General features: G+C 43.0%; 2 long non-coding RNA genes across 2 annotated transcripts; one reads left to right on the top strand and one right to left on the bottom strand.

Annotated features, from left to right (window-relative positions):
* Positions 1 to 9,323: 9,323 nt before the first annotated feature.
* LOC309504952 lies at positions 9,324 to 9,969 on the bottom strand. Its single transcript, XR_014208241.1, has 3 exons — positions 9,845 to 9,969; positions 9,615 to 9,749; positions 9,324 to 9,506 (listed from the first exon to the last, which is right to left on the bottom strand). It is a non-coding gene; the product is annotated as an uncharacterized lncRNA (long non-coding RNA).
* Positions 9,970 to 13,322: 3,353 nt separating this feature from the next.
* On the top strand, positions 13,323 to 14,184 carry LOC309504287. The gene is made up of 3 exons (XR_014208051.1): positions 13,323 to 13,589; positions 13,625 to 13,963; positions 14,084 to 14,184. It is a non-coding gene; the product is annotated as an uncharacterized lncRNA (long non-coding RNA).
* Positions 14,185 to 15,065: the final 881 nt, after the last annotated feature.

The raw sequence follows: 15,065 nt of genomic DNA, 5'->3' as shown, positions 1-15,065 counted from the left end.
TACTCTAGAGTAACAGACGAGAAACGGCATAGTCTCTATGCTCCGCCCACCTTCACAACAACCCTAGAGCCATAGCCGAAGCCTAATACATTTACATTTATTCATTTAGCTGACGCTTATATCCGAAGCGACTTACAATTGCTATATATGTCAGAGGTCGCACGCCTCTGGAGCAACTAGGGGTTAAGTGTCTTGCTCAGGGACACATTGGTGTCTCACAGTGGATTCGAACCCGGGTCTCTCACACCAAAGGCATGTGTCTTATCCATTGCGCCACCACCACCCTCTAATAGAGGACGTTTTGCCTCCAGAGGAACGTTGGGTGATGTCAAGTGATTTTGAAACATGACATCTTCAAGCTACTCCCCTTCACCTTTACCAGTGAATATGTTCATATTCGTTTTGTTCATATTACATTTTGAGTTGTATATACACATTGTTTGAATTAAATTAATTTGACAGACAGCATTCTGTCAACATCATTGGTCAACATCCGACAGCGCACGTGAACCGATCATCTCTACTATAGTAAAAAAAACATGAACACTGTTGAAAGATACAGTAGGCTACAAATGACCTGTTCGCGCCACAAATTGTTCTCTGTCCTTAGCGACCGAGTCATTGAATGTGAAACAGCCGGCTGCTGTCGTCAGCGAGCAGCAATATTCAGACAACGAGGGCGCGCGCGCCGCGATGATACCTCCGTTTCAGTTTCTCGAACCCGCGCAGTGCGGCGGTCAGAACACGGAGACCATTCTGCCCCTATCTATGCGTGCGAAAGCATGGGAAGCGATCCCGGGCGTGTCAGAATGGGTGCTGAACGTTGTAAAACAGGGCTATGCGCTGCAGTTCGCTCGCCGTCCCCCGCGCTTTCGAGCCCGGACTGTGACGAGCGGTCCTTTTCTTATCTGATTTGATTTGTGCTTCAGAGCGCGTTTTTTTCCCTGCAGCGGGTGGTGACGGTGGTAGGGGTCTCTTGCCAAGGGCTTCAGCCATCCTTCCGCTCTCTTCCCTGAATTGAAATGAAGTAGTGGGCTGTACTTTCCACACGATTGACATCAGGTTCAAGTACGCCCACAAGCCGTGCGAGTTATTTGTGTATTGCAGGTTGGCTGGTGGTTATGTTGCCCGCATACCGCCTCCCATGGCCGAAACTGGTATTACGACACCTGTCGGGCCGTGGCTAGTAATGCTAATGCTAATTAAGGTTGATATCTCTGCAGCACTATAACTTGACATTTTTTTAATGACATCATCGCCCTTATTTCTTCTCATTCTTTTGATGCGTGTAGCTCATTTTTTGGATATTTTTACCTCAATTTTTACACATGGCACCTTTAATGCTACATGCACAAGGAATTTGATAATATGTCACGGCCATGCAATCATGTTCTTGAGGTCATGACATCCTTATGTTGTGGGAATGTGATGGGAAGTCGTGGCCTTGAGATCCTATGTTGAGGGAATGACATATTTTTCCTCCTGACCACGAGTTTAATGCGTAAACAAGCCTGTGTGACCATAGCAACCTGGGATTATCAGAAACTGAAATAATTCAAAATTAAATTAAAGACAAAAAAGTGCAGAATTAAGAAATTACACCAAAGGAGAACAAATGCACAACCAATATTATTTGAATCATAGAGTAATATAAATGAAAGATCTTTAACGCCACCTGGTGGAAGTACTAACAAAATACTTATCATCTTAAAGTACAATCTCAATTGCTAATAAGAAAATAATTAAACACATACACAAAAATTCCTGAATGGAATACTTATTACTTTATGATGTAAATAAGACATAAATCAGGGTTGGGAACACACCCTGAAAGAAGAGCTGAGATCCAGGATAATTCTGTCACAACACTGGAAACCTGAGAGAAAGTCTGAGAGAAAACTGTGCCGTGGTGTGTGCCGGATCAGTCACTGTGCCGTGGTGTGTGCCGGATCAGTCTCTGTGCCGTGGTGTGTGCCGGATCAGTCTCTGTGCCGTGGTGTGCCGTGGTGTGTGCCGGATCAGTCACTGTGCCGTGGTGTGTGCCGGATCAGTCACTGTGCCGGATCAGTCACTGTGCCGTGGTGTGTGCCGGATCAGTCACTGTGCCGTGGTGTGTGCCGGATCAGTCACTGTGCCGGATCAGTCACTGTGCCGTGGTGTGTGCCGGATCAGTCACTGTGCCGTGGTGTGTGCCGGATCAGTCACTGTGCCGGATCAGTCACTGTGCCGTGGTGTGTGCCGGATCAGTCACTGTGCCGGATCAGTCACTGTGCCGTGGTGTGTGCCGGATCAGTCACTGTGCCGGATCAGTCACTGTGCCGTGGTGTGTGCCGGATCAGTCACTGTGCCGGATCAGTCACTGTGCCGTGGTGTGTGCCGGTTCAGTCACTGTGCCGGATCAGTCACTGTGCCGTGGTGTGTGCCGGATCAGTCACTGTGCCGGATCAGTCACTGTGCCGGATCAGTCACTGTGCCGGATCAGTCACTGTGCCGGATCAGTCACTGTGCCGTGGTGTGTGCCGGATCAGTCACTGTGCCGGATCAGTCACTGTGCCGTGGTGTGTGCCGGATCAGTCACTGTGCCGGATCAGTCACTGTGCCGTGGTGTGTGCCGGATCAGTCACTGTGCCGTGGTGTGTGCCGGATCAGTCTCTGAGATCCTCCAAACCCGTGTCAATGTTTGTCCTCCATTTCTGCTGTTAAACAAAACATTACAACTGTTTCCTCTCTTTACTGCACACAAGGCAATGCATTATTTGTTTTCGTGAAGTAAAATAAGTCTTGTTTTCTTATTCTTTTCTAATCTCCTATTCTCATATTATATTAAATAGCTTATTTCTTCCTCAGTAACTGAATAAGTTGAGTGATGTTTGATTGTTAGACTGTCAGCAGTGAGTCCACCGGTCTGAAGACGAAACTAAACTAAACTCTGCTATAAAAACACTGCAAACTCAATTTTAGTCTATTATGGGGTCTATTCTGTTTTTAATTATACATGAATAAAAGTTTCCTTGTGGTATAAATGTAAAGAAAGCCTGGACAAAATCATCCAAATTATTTTCATTATTATTACATTACTAAATTTATAAACAAACAACTGTTTGATCTATCAACACAAGGCGGTTCAAATGTAATTTATATACAGACATACTTATTAATGATGTAATGAGGAGATTAACCTATGAAACCTAGTTGTTCATTCAGTAAAATTCACCGCCACTAAAAAAGTAAAAACATTTGCGGTCTCTCTTAAAGTTGATTTATCACTGTAACGTCCCGGTATTAACAACATAATGAAAAGACCACTAGAGGACCACTGTGGCGTCAGTAAAACATCTTTCTTAACATTATATTTTTATTAAGATTTATTTTTTGACCAAGTAATATAGGCTATTTAAAACAAAAACAAAAATGACAAAAATATATAGGGTATTAAAAAACATGACATTAATTGTCACAATCCCTGTACTGTCACTTGTGTTTTGTAGGACTTTTATGTTGAAGTGTATTCTTACTTCCCCTTGTTTCTGTGTTCGTTTCCTGTGTTTGGTTCCTGTTTTGCTTGTATCTTGTTTGTCGCCATAGTTACCCTCATTTGTCCCCATGCTAATCACCAACACCTGTCCCTCGTCAGCCCCTTGGTCACCAGTCTATAGAGATCGCTAAGACATGTGACCAAATGGGCGGCAACCGCTTCAGAACGCAAAGAATTATGGGTATGTTTGGCCAGGCTGGCATAGCCATATGTCTATGGGCATAGCAGGCTAGTGTTCTGCCATGAAAATAATGAAAAATTAGCATGAAAAACAGAATATAATCCTACAAAATGCAGCGGGCTAAAGAAAACATTGTCAGAGCATACCGCCTAAAACTAAATCCTAATGCAAAAACGAGATATGACGAGAAAATAAAGGGAATCAAAGGACTGGATCCTTACGAGCAGAGCGAGCGCGATCGCGATCGAACAGTGGCAACATAAAAACATACTTCGTCATTTTGTTCAATTGTGCAAAGTGTTTACTTATATTTGTGTACACTCGCAATAAAACACAACATTGTGCTTTTGTGAAACTGTAATCTGTAAACTCTTGTCAAACTGTAAGGGTGACCAGATGAGATTGGTTGTTGTTTGGGGAGGTTTTGGGGTAGTCCTACTATGATATTAGACTACATAGCCTATAATAAAATTATTTTTCAAACCTGAACCAAACATATTTTTATTCAAAGATCAACAGTCTGTCATTAATCTTTAGTCTGCCACAAAAAACAATAACATTAAAATCATGAACTCAAATTTCATTGTAAAAAAAAAAAGAAAAGAAAAAAAGACTGTTGTAACAGTGCGTAAATCAGACATTTCAGGCTATATAGCCTTACACTAATAAGCCTTATGCCAAAATTATTATTATGACGAAATTGTCGGTCATTAAATAAGAAAACTAAATAATTGTGTAGATGATTTGCTTTGTGTAACCCAACATCAGACATTAGGCCGAAGAATTTTTTTGCACACAGTGCCGCGACCAATCAATCACTCCTTTATGAGTGGCTGCCTGCACATTCACTGAACTCGCGGCTGCGGCAACTCTCGCTCGCTTATCAATGCATTTAAATTCGCGCCTACAGTCTCTTTGTAGAACTTCAAAAAAAAAAGAAAAAAAGAAAAGATGCTTCAGCCAATGAGCAGCCGACGGGGGCTGCCTGCAGGACGACTCAACCTCCACGGACAGTTTTTAAAGTTTTATCAGACAATAACTAGGCTACTCAAGAATTTGCTTTAGTATAATTTTCGGGACAATTAGGGCCGGATTCGGGTTTGGGACAACAGCTTCGATTTCGGGACTGTCCCGAATTTTTCTGGACGTCTGGTCACCCTAACTGTAACCTACAACTGTCACCCAACCAAAATCTCTCTCTCTCTCTCTCTCTCTCTCTCTCAAACACACACACACACACACACACACACACACACACACACACACACACACTGTTTAAAAGCAAAAAATATTTATCCAACTTCATTTAAAAACAGTCTGTCAATGCCATCTTTTGGACATTCATCATTGCGTTGGTTTTAATTTCTTGTCCTTAAACAGAGCTCTAATCTTTTTTTTTGTTTGTTTTTTTGTTACACTTAGATTAAAAAAGAAAATCAAATGTACACTGCGTTCTTCCCTCCATGCAATGAAGTTTGGCGCCTTATGTTTGTGCCGCGGATTCCCAAAATGCTTTGCGTTCACCACTGGGAATACGTCATGATGACGTCATATTAGCAAGCCTTATTGAACCCTCTGTGCTTCAGTTGTTGTTTCTGTATGTGTGTTACTGTTGTTGCGCTCTGTGGATTTATGCTCTTGTTCTTGGATTATCTGCATTTATGTTTTCTTAATAAACCTTGGTGCTTGCATTTGGATTCTCGCTCTGTCTCATGCCTGTTCACACGTTACAGAGGCAGACGGGAACGGGAAACCCAAGACTCGGGCAGAAATAATCACCAGACACAAAGAGACTGCTCGGGAATGCTGACAGTAACAGGCAGAACTAGAGATGGGGAAATGAAGCCTCATGAATCACTGAGGCTTTCCCCTGACTGTTCCGGGAAAAGATTCAAAGCTTCGAGAGTGTCGAGAACTGGTCGAGAACAGCGCCATCTGGTGCTTATTTAAAATAAAGCAGCCAGAAGCCTGTGTTAAAAGCTCTGGCAGATTAAGCAACCACAACACACTCCATAGTTTCAATGTTATGTGTACAAATAAAAGCCTTACATGTTTGTGTTTGATTTGTTCATTAATTAAATTCATTTTCCCATTAAAGTGTGACAATAAAATATAATATAAGCTTATGATTCAATAAGATTTAATGTAGGCCTACTCTCTCTCTCTCTACACACACACACACACACACACACACACACATAATGAATAAGGACATTGTCTGATAGGATCATCTGTTATTAAACGTGCTTATGATACTTATGTAACTGTAGGAATGACAGAAAGGTGATCAAGTTTTTTATTATTTTTATTAAGAAATAAAAGTTGTTTCACAGTTTTGGGGCTGAGTCTACTTCTCCTCTTAGACAGTACTTCCCCAGCCTTAGAGAACACTCTTTCACACGGTACAGAGGAGGCCGGGGTACAAAGAAACTGTAATGCCAGTGTATAGGTGGGGGAAGACATGTTTCTGCATTCTCCAATATTCAAGTGGATCTTCAGCCCTCTGTATGTTTGTCTCTGAAAGGTATTTATCCACTTCTGGGATCGCATCAGAAGTGGCATTTGAGCTTTGCTCCACAGCACTGTCCAACAGAAGCCAAAGGTTTCCACCTTAGAAGTGTGAGGAGAAATTGTCTATATAACACACATCAACGGTCAACAATTATAAAATACAATAATAAAAAAAAAAAAAAAATGAATACTTGAGCTTGGTGTGGGCTGTTGGGTTGATGATGGTGCTTCTGTCGACTGAGTGCTTGATGATGTGGATGGTCTTTCATCTTCGGCCCTGATGACATTACCACATTCTGCTTTTAGCTGTTTGACAGCCTCTGTCATTTTAATTTGGTTAAGGAAACCCAACTTTTTAAACCTTGGGTCCAGCAGAGTTGCCATGGTCATTATGCTGAGCGACTCCATATTCCAGATACAGTGAGGAAAATAAGTATTTTGAACACCCTGCTATTTTGCAAGATCTCCCACTTGGAAATCATGGAGGGGTCTGAAATTGCATCGTAGGTGCATGTCCACTGTGAGAGACATAATCTAAAAATAAAATCCAGAAATCACAATGTATGATTTTTTAACTATTTATTTGTATGATACAGCTGCAAATAAGTATTTGAACACCTGAGAAAATCAATGTTAATATTTGGTACAGTAGCCTTTGTTTGCAATTAGAGAACAATCAAATATGTTGTCATAATCTGTAGTAGTGCAGTCATTTATTCACAGGTTGATATATTCTATGTGTCATTATTTGTGCTTGTTTGATGTTGACTGTGTCTATGTAATCTGTTTATGTTTTTAATGTGTATGTATGCAATGTTTTTTACAGTTTTATAATAGCAACCTGCCAGGGACTCCAGATGAAAATTAGTCTGTACGGCTAAATCTGGCTCATTTACATTTGGACATTGTCCTTTTGTTCATTAATGTGCATTGTCCCTTTTAAATAAATAAACAAACAAAACAAACAATTACAGAGGTCAAACGTTTCCTGTAGTTTTTCACCAGGTTTGCACACACTGCAGGAGGGATTTTGGCCCACTCCTCCACACAGATCTTCTCTAGATCAGTCAGGTTTCTGGGCTGTCGCTGAGAAACACGGAGTTTGAGCTCCCTCCAAAGATTCTCTATTGGGTTTAGGTCTGGAGACTGGCTAGGCCACGCCAGAACCTTGATTTGCTTCTTACAGAGCCACTCCTTGGTTATCCTGGCTGTGTGCTTCGGGTCATTGTCATGTTGGAAGACCCAGCCTCGACCCATCTTCAATGCTCTAACTGAGGGAAGGAGGTTGTTCCCCAAAATCTCGCAATACATGGCCCCAGTCATCCTCTCCTTAATACAGTGTAGTCGCCCTGTCCCATGTGCAGAAAAACACCCCCAAAGCATGATGCTACCACCCCCATGCTTCACAGTAGGGATGGTGTTCTTGGGATGGTACTCATCATTCTTCTTCCTCCAAACACGTTTAGTGGAATTATGACCAAAAAGTTCTATTTTGGTCTCATCTGACCACATGACTTTCTCCCATGACTCCTCTGGATCATCCAAATGGTCATTGGCAAACTTAAGACGGGCCTTGACATGTGCTGGTTTAAGCAGGGGAACCTTCCGTGCCATGCATGATTTCAAACCATGACGTCTTAGTGTATTACCAACAGTAACCTTGGAAACGGTGGTCCCAGCTCTTTTCAGGTCATTGACCAGCTCCTCCCGTGTAGTTCTGGGCTGATTTCTCACCTTTCTTAGGATCATTGAGACCCCACGAGGTGAGATCTTGCATGGAGCCCCAGTCCGAGGGAGATTGACAGTCATGTTTAGCTTCTTCCATTTTCTAATTATTGCTCCAACAGTGGACCTTTTTTCACCAAGCTGCTTGGCAATTTCCCCGTAGCCCTTTCCAGCCTTGTGGAGGTGTACAATTTTGTCTCTAGTGTCTTTGGACAGCTCTTTGGTCTTGGCCATGTTAGTAGTTGGATTCTTACTGATTGTATGGGGTGGACAGGTGTCTTTATGCAGTTAACGATCTCAAACAGGTGAATCTAATTTAGGATAATAAATGGAGTGGAGGTGGACATTTTAAAGGCAGACTAACAGGTCTTTGAGGGTCAGAATTCTAGCTGATAGACAGGTGTTCAAATACTTATTTGCAGCTGTATCACACAAATAAATAGTTAAAAAATCATATATTGTGATTTCTGGATTTTTTTTTTTTTAGATTATGTCTCTCACAGTGGACATGCACCTACGATGACAATTTCAGACCCCTCCATGATTTCCAAGTGGGAGAACTTGCAAAATAAGAGGGTGTTCAAATACTTATTTTCCTCACTGTATGTTCCCTCAGACGCCTGATGAGGTTTTCAGTTAATTCTTTTGTGATTGGCATGGTTAACCTATGAAATACAAAATGATTTACTCCGTGCAATAATAAAAAAATAATAAAAAAGACATCAAATTTGCTAACGAGTATTCTACATAAATAAAAATAAATACCTTAGTTGTTCAACCTGTAATGAATGGTGAATCATTTTTAGCAAAGGAATTACTTTGGAGCCAGACACTCGTTTTTCCTCGGACAGCTCTACTGTGGCCTGGTGGAACGGGGCGAGAACACACAGAATTTTCTGTATGGCTTCATAGTCCTGTGCATGAAGTGGAGCTATATCAGTTTTAAGTGAGGCAAGGGATGCTCCCACAGTTTGCCTTTCGTCATGCAGCCGTTGAAGCATGTGAAAAGTGCTGTTCCAGCGTGTTTCCACTTCATTCACTAGTTTCAGAACTGGCCTGTTCATCTCGTGCATGCACCTGGGCCAACATTTCTTTGGCAGAGGTGCTGCTTCGAAAATAGGTGACTACTTTTTTTGCTTTGTTCCGAATGTCACACAGAGCTGTTTCCTGATCAAAAGTCTTCTTAACCATGGTGTTAAGTGCATGTGCAATGCAAACTGAATGTCTCACTTGCAGAATTCTTGCACAAGCAATCATGTTTGCTGCTGCATCTGTGACAAGACACTTCACTTTGTCCTCGATTGCCCACTCCCTCATGTCATTTGTTTTCACCAGGGCCATACTTTCCGCTGTGTGCCTGTTTGGGAACTTCTCAACATCCAACAACACTGTATTCAGCTTATAACTGTCATCAATGTAGTGGCAGGTTATTGCAAGATATGCATCCGTGTTGATAGAAGTCCACATGTCCGATGTTAGAGACACAGCAGTTGCTTTTTCCATGTTTGCCTTGGCCGTCCTCTTTGCTTCTTCATATTTTGAAGCCACCATTTTCTTTAAAGCCTTTTTGAGTTCACAAAACATTTATAGTACAATTATATTATTATAGATACAGATTTATTATATGGATTATACATCAAAATCAACCTCTGCTATACTCACCTGTCTGGTTGGGATTATATAGGAAGGATCAAGGGCATGGATGAGGCCCTGAAACCCTCATCCTCAACCACTGTAAATGCGACTCTTTTATGACAATGTTGACCAATGCCTCATCAACCATTTGCTTGCGAGATGCTATAGTGAAAGAAGTAATATATATTATACATATATTAATTGACATGATAATGCATTCACAATTATGAATAAAAATCATGAAGTAACAGTCCTACTTTGTGTGCTTGGATTGTTGTGGGGCTGTGCAGTCTCATGTAAAGCTCTGAAATGCCTTAGCATGGATGATGTGTTGTTTCCATAGACAAGCTCTTTGTCACACACCAAGCATCTCACCTTCTAAAAAAAGTTATGAAAGTAAGAAATAGCATACAACAATAACATAAGTAAAAAAATTCATTTACATTTAAATTTATATTTAAATAATATATGCATACATTGGAAGCTATAAACTCAAAATATTCCCAGATAGGAGAAGTCTTCCTTTTTTTGGCTGTTGACATTGCTCTAAATACAAACCCTTCACCAAACATCAACACCCTATCCCCTCTCCCCTAATCCCACCCAAACACCAACACCCTATCCCCTCTCCCCTAATCCCACCCTAAACCCAAACACCAACACCCTATCCCCTCTCCCCTAATCCCACCCTAAACCCAACCACCAACACCCTATCCCCTCCCTCCTAATCCCACCCTAACCCCAAACACCAACACCCTATCCCCTCTCCCTTAATCCCACCCTAACCCCAAATACCAACACCCTATCCCCTCTCCCCTAATCCCACCCTAACCCCAAAACACCAACACCCTATCCCCTCTCCCCTAATCCCACCCTAAACCCAAACACCAACACCCTATCCCCTCTCTCCTAATCCCACCCTAACCCCAAATACCAACACCCTATCCCCTCTCCCCTAATCCCACCCTAACCCCAAATACCAACACCCTCTCCCCTAATCCCACCCTAACCCCAAACACCAACACCCTATCCCCTCTCCCCTAATCCCACCCTAACCCAAAACACCAACACCCTATCCCCTCTCCCTTAATCCCACCCTAACCCCAAATACCAACACCCTATCCCCTCTCCCCTAATCCCACCCTAACCCCAAATATCAACACCCTATCCCCTCTCCCCTAATCCCACCCTAACCCCAAATACCAACACCCTATCCCCTCTCCCCTAATCCCACCCTAACCCCAAATACCAACACCCTATCCCCTCTCTCCTAATCCCACCCTAACCCCAAACACCAACACCCTATCCCCTCTCCCTTAATCCCACCCTAACCCCAAATACCAACACCCTATCCCCTCTCCCCTAATCCCACCCTAACCCCAAAACACCAACACCCTATCCCCTCTCCCCTAATCCCACCCTAAACCCAAACACCAACACCCTATCCCCTAATCCCACCCAAACACCAACACCCTATCCCCTCTCCCCTAATCCCACCCTAAACCCTCTCCCCTAATCCCACCCTAAACCCAAACACCAACACCCTATCCCCTCTCCCCTAATCCCACCCTAAACCCAAACACCAACACCCTATCCCCTCTCCCCTAATCCCACCCAAACACCAACACCCTATCCCCTCTCCCCTAATCCCACCCAAACACCAACACCCTATCCCCTCTCCCCTAATCCCACCCAAACACCAACACCCTATCCCCTCTCCCCTAATCCCACCCAAACACCAACACCCTATCCCCTCTCCCCTAATCCCACCCTAAACCCAAACACCAACACCCTATCCCCTCTCCCCTAATCCCACCCTAAACCCAAATACCAACACCAAATTACCTAAAATCACCAAAAAGTGCAAAGATTTTACAAAAACAAAAAGACAACAACAACAAAAAATAATAGCCTAAGTAGTGAAAAATAAATGTTGGTTATTTAAATGTAATATATATTTTTTTAATACATTCATAATCAAATTTACAACAACAAAAAAATTGTATAGCTTCACACACACACACACACACACACACACACACACACTCACAATTAAATCCATTTAAAACATGTGGCAGGTGTGTATCAATACATCACAGATGTTGTGACATCATCAGGTCACATGGCTTGGGAATTTAAATAGATTGGATAATTTAATTAATTCTTGAAATATACACAATGCACATTTCCATAAATAAATTATCCCGCTCATGTCTTGTTGAGTTCACATATTCTTAGTCATGTTCTGCTTCATGATCGTCACTCTGTTTGACTTCTGGTTTGTTACCTCAGTCTCTAATAGTCCTCACCTGTTCCCTGTTTCTGTGATTGCCTGCCTCAGTGTTTATAAGCCCTCGGTTTCTTCAGTTCAGTGTTATGTGTTGAAGTTTATGGTAGTGTGCATTGGAAGTCACACCAGTGTTGGATTTCATCGATCATTCTGTGTCACGCATCTCTCTTTTGGAAAAGCTACACACTACCCATTAGAGATGGGCAAATGAAGGCTCATGAAGCACTGAGGCTTTCCCCTGAATGTTTCGGGAAAAGATTAAAAGCATCAAGAGTGTTGAAAACAGCGCCATCTTGTGGCAGGTCAGATTTACAGCAGCCATGTTTATGAGCAGCTGAGTGTGCAGCGCCGTTGTTTTATCCTTTAAGCACAAATAAAAGCCTGACAACGCTAAATGTTCAGTTTTCTGATAATATAATTCACATATTAAAGTGTGGCAATAAATTAAATGTAGAATAAAATATAAAGTCGGCAACACCTAAGCTCCAAAATTATCAAAAATATTTATTTTCAAGACAACTATCGCATAGCGTATGTTACGTTTCGAGCACGCGGGCTCTTCATCAGACAAATTGACTACAGATGTGCAACCCTTTATATCTCCAGGTGATCACATGTCCAAACATCATATTACTAACCAATACAAAACAAGAAAAAAAGAAAAATATATATACACACAAAAATATCTAAAAAACTATGCGAAATACAACAGTATCATTATTAATATGCACTTCAAAAAACACTTTTCTTGATACCTGCACAAATACATCAAAATAATTAAATTAAAGTAATCACTCCAAAACCTTTGATGTATTACATACAAAAAGAAAAAAAGAGAAACACACACACATATGTATAACAATTCAAAGAAATGGACGAATATCAAAATCTTCATTAAGTCCTCTAGGGGACAACGTGTTTAATGTGAAAATCCAAAAAGCCTCACGCTGTAAAAGCAATTTATCAATGTCACCTCCACGACGTGGATACTTAACTACCTCGATGCCTATGTATTGAAGAGTAGAGACAATGTCTAAAAGCTGCAAAATGCTGTGCAACTGGACTTTTTGGATCGTGGTGTCTAATTGCACATCGATGTTCAGAAATGCGATTCTTCAAAGGTCTACTAGTCTTACCTATATAACATAAGCCACAAGGGCAACGCAGCATATAAATAACATTGGCCGTCTTACACGAAATGGTAAGAATTAAATGTAACAATTATATTAATACTAATTATAAAAATACCAACAGAGTTGCTTGATGCAAGTAAATGTTGGTCTAATTATTTTATGGTTTCTATGCCGTTTATGTGTCAGAATATATGATCATGTAACATATGCTATAGGCTTATATATATATATATATATATATATATATATAAAAACAAATCTTAGTAAATGGACTTAAACTTCCAAAAACCTGTAGAGTAGTTGTCACGGGGTGACAAATAAGCCCGGGACTATCCCTGCTAGAGAAATGTCCCCGCTGAGATTTGGGAAGCGAAACACCGTCCCAAAGCCTGGGTGAGTGCCTGTCGCTATGGTAACCTAGTGGCGGATTGACGGCAGGTGTGGGTAATTTGCGCTGAGCGTTTGAATGGGGCCACACTAGCTCATGAGAGTATAAAAAGTCAGAGGAAGAGAAAGTGAGTGTTGGTTCTTCCCCGCGGGGGTTGTGAGAGAGAGACGCGCAGCACGTGAGCGGCCGTGGCCGCGGTCGCGGCGGGAGGCCGTGGGAGAGAAAGGCACGAGCAGAGGGGGACACGACGAGAATGAGAGGTGAGACGGGCAGCACGTGAGCGGCCGTGGCCGCGGTCGCGGCGGGAGGCCGCGGGAGAGAGAGGACGAGAGAGACAGATGAGAGAGACAGATGAGAGAGCCAGAGAAAACCTCGGCTGGATTGCGGGTGGAAGCCTTGGTACACTGAGTCTGTTGAATTGCAGTTTTATTGTGGAAATGAGCACGAGTGAAACCTTACAGTGTGTGGTGGAAATGTGAGTTGGGAATTATTTCTGCTGTTCACTCGCAATCACAGCTGTCTATTCCTCCCTCTGTCTGAGTCCAGAGAAGAGCCTGCTAATGCTGTGAGTTACAGCTGTCTATTCCTCCCTCTGTCTGAGTCCAGGGAAGAGCCTGCTAATGCTAGAAGAGCCTGCTAATGCTGTGAGTTACACGTGTCTATTCCTCCCTCTGTCTGAGTCCAGTGAAGAGCCTGCTAATGCTGTGAGTTACACGTGTCTATTCCTCTCTCTGTCTGAGTCCAGTGAAGAGCCTGCTAATGCTGTGAGTTACACGTGTCTATTCCTCCCTCTGTCTGAGTCCAGAGAAGAGCCTGCTAACGCTGTGAGTTACACGTGTCTATTCCTCCCTCTGTCTGAGTCCAGTGAAGAACCTGCTAATGCTAGTCCAGAGAAGAGCCTGCTAATGCTGTGAGTTACACGTGTCTATTCCTCCCTCTGTCTGAGTCCAGTGAAGAACCGGCTAATGCCGGAAGGGCCTGCTAATGCTGGAAGAGCCTGCTGATGCTGGAAGAGCCCGTTAATGCTGGAAGAGCCTGAGGCTAGTGAAGAGCCGGCTAATGCCGGAAGGGCCTGCTAATGCTGGAAGAGCCTGCTGATGCTGGAAGAGCCCGTTAATGTTGGAAGAGCCTGAGGCTAGTGAAGAACCGGCTAATGCCGGAAGGGCCTGCTAATGCTGGAAGAGCCTGCTGATGCTGGAAGAGCCCGTTAATGCTGGAAGAGCCTGCTGATGCTGGAAGAGCCTGTTAAGGCTGGAAGAGCCTGAGGCTAGTGAAGAGCCGGCTAACGCTGGAAGGGCCTGCTGATACTGGAAGAGCCTGCTGATGCTAGAGCCGGCTAATGCCGGAAGGGCCTGCTAATGCTGGAAGGGCCTGCTGATGCGGGAAGAGCCTGTTAATGCTGGAAGAGCCTGAGGCTAGTGAAGAGCCGGCTGATGCTGGAAGAGCCTGCTGATGCTGGAAGAACCTGCTCCCGAAGAAAAGAGGATGTGGAAGGGACTTTATATTGTTTTTATTATTTAATAAAGAATATTTATTTTTAATTCTGTGTCTGCCTCCTTTGTGTCCACGGTCAGCTCCTCAGGGGCGGCACGCGGGCGGAGGGGTGGACGGCCCGCTGGCGCTCCACCCCGACCTGTGACATAAAATGGCGTAGTCGGCAGGATGCC

This window comes from Leuciscus leuciscus (genome assembly GCF_965113295.1).
Source record: "Leuciscus leuciscus genome assembly, chromosome: 8".
NCBI lineage: Eukaryota > Metazoa > Chordata > Actinopteri > Cypriniformes > Leuciscidae > Leuciscus > Leuciscus leuciscus.
This window is presented reverse-complemented; position numbering and strand designations above follow the sequence as displayed.